Source organism: Octopus bimaculoides, chromosome 15 (genome assembly GCF_001194135.2).
Source record: "Octopus bimaculoides isolate UCB-OBI-ISO-001 chromosome 15, ASM119413v2, whole genome shotgun sequence".
Taxonomy (NCBI): Eukaryota; Metazoa; Mollusca; class Cephalopoda; order Octopoda; family Octopodidae; genus Octopus; species Octopus bimaculoides.
Window position 1 is genome coordinate 19,271,403 of NC_068995.1, and position 2,331 is coordinate 19,273,733.

A 2,331-nucleotide genomic window follows, 5' to 3' on the forward strand; every position below is an offset into this window, starting at 1 on the left:
TGTGTGTGTTGGAGCAAAAGTGACGGCGCCACGCGGAACGCGCCCAGTACAATATGGTAAGTTGTTGGCATTAAGAAGGGCATCCCGCAGTAGAAACATTACCAAAAAAGACCCTGCGTAGTTCCCCGGCTGGCCAGATCCTATCAAGCCATCCAACGCATGACAGCATGAAGAACCGAGTTTAAATGTCGATGATGATGAGGATGTCCACGACGATGATTATTATGATGATGAAGTTACATAAAAATTCTACGAATCCTGAAATAGAGACTAAAACTACATTTACTACACTATGTATACATAAACTCATATGCACTCACACAGACACGAATGCATAAACATACAATTTCACACATACACACACACATGCATACACAACACATCACACACATACACACAATATCACACGCACACATACATGTATATATAATTCATCCTTTGGGAAAACTATCTGTATATGTTGTGTGTTAGAAAATACAGCGTAAGATAACACAGGAATTCGAGAACCTGCATCCTCGTCATATATGGTGCAATGGCCGCTGAAATACTTTTCTTTTCTCCGACAAAATCTTCCCACGTCTAAGCTGAGAATGACGCATCTCAACCCCACCCGATGCGCGATCTTGTATTTCCCATTTGCATTCTAATTTTACATCAACGAATTATACCCGCATATCTTTTCCTCGTTTTATAATTTAAGCTCTATGGGTTTTATCTAATTCGACAATTGATTGAAACAGTTGTAACTTCCCATACATACTTTGCTATCGTGACCATGTGATATATATATGTACTTCCTTTCAAACAGAGGATGTATGTTATTTATGCAGTTTTCTGAACACACAAGATATTTGAGTATTTGTGTGTGTGTTTGTATGTGTGCTTGTGTGTGTGTTTGTGTGTGTGTATGTGTGTTTGTGTGTGTGTATGTGTGTGTGCTTGTGTGTTTGTGTGTGTGTATGTGAGTGTGTGTGTACGTGCGCAATAACGTATGCTTGATTTTGAGTATGTCTACATACAACTTTATCTGATCTATATACATACTACAGACCAAGAAAAATGCAGTTTTATACGTTTCCTTAACAAATACATAAATGCTTGTTTTACGTATATAAGCATATGTATAGAAAACATACGTGCGTGCGTATGCCTGTGTTTGCTTTCTCTGTGTGTGTGTGTCTGTGTGTGTGTGTGTGTGTGTGTGTGCGTGCGTGCGCGCGTGTGCGTGTGCGTGTGCGTGAGCGCGCGCGTGTATGTATGTGTGCGTGCAGGATAACTAGTGCTTTTCTTTACATCCTTTTTATACTGCTATCGTTACGTATGTTTTCTACGCTCTGATTGGCAAGTAAGTTCACAGTAACTGACCCCTTTTAAGCGCTGCTCTTTGGTTTTGTCCGAACCTATAATAGATTGAACAACGTGTTAATCCCATTTGATGAATAACTAACTTATTTTAGCTAGAAAACTAAAACAAATTAAGCGCTTAGACAAGTCTCTGGAATCCACTTAAGAGATATCCAGCATCTAAATAAGTATGATTATGTCGTCATAGCTTCAAATTCATGATGTCATCGTGTAAAGTGTATTGAGGCACTGTTTGTGACAGATTTTTCGGAAGTATAATTCGAATCAGGCAGTCACAGTTTGACCTTACTCCACTTCGGGGCGCTAATTTCTCCAAAGGTTATTTTCGCACGTCCACTTTCATACATCTTAGAAAGTACACGTTATGGTAAATCTATAATATATCTCTATAATCGTCTTTACGTAGAAGCATACATACATGATTAGGGTGTCTGTCGTTTTCAACGAATAAATGTTTAGTTGTTAGATCGACTGAAGTGCTTTTCAACCAGCGTGTCAGTGACTGATTTCAATGGCATGTGTAAGGTTAATGTAACGGCCAGGCAAACTGAGCGTGTTACAAAATGATACAAATGTGGTATGCTAAAATCAGGTCGAATCCGTCAGATGGATTTGTACGACAATTTCATTTTATTTGGGAGGTTTGGGTCGGCGACAATGGTAAGAAAAAGAAACAGTTGCCCTTGATAGCAAGTATATCAATTCAGACACTAAGACTGTCACAATTGGAAAGCGAACATCTGAAACACTTCACATCATTTGTTTCTACACAACCATGCATATATGCATAGATGCGTAATGCAGGAAGATGTATACATACACACGCGTGCATGGTTCAAATTGTATTTAAAAAAATAGGTGAGGAAAGAAGAAACAAAGTCTAACATGTATCTATCTATCCATGTATACACACACACACACACACACACACACACACACACACACACACACACACACACACACACA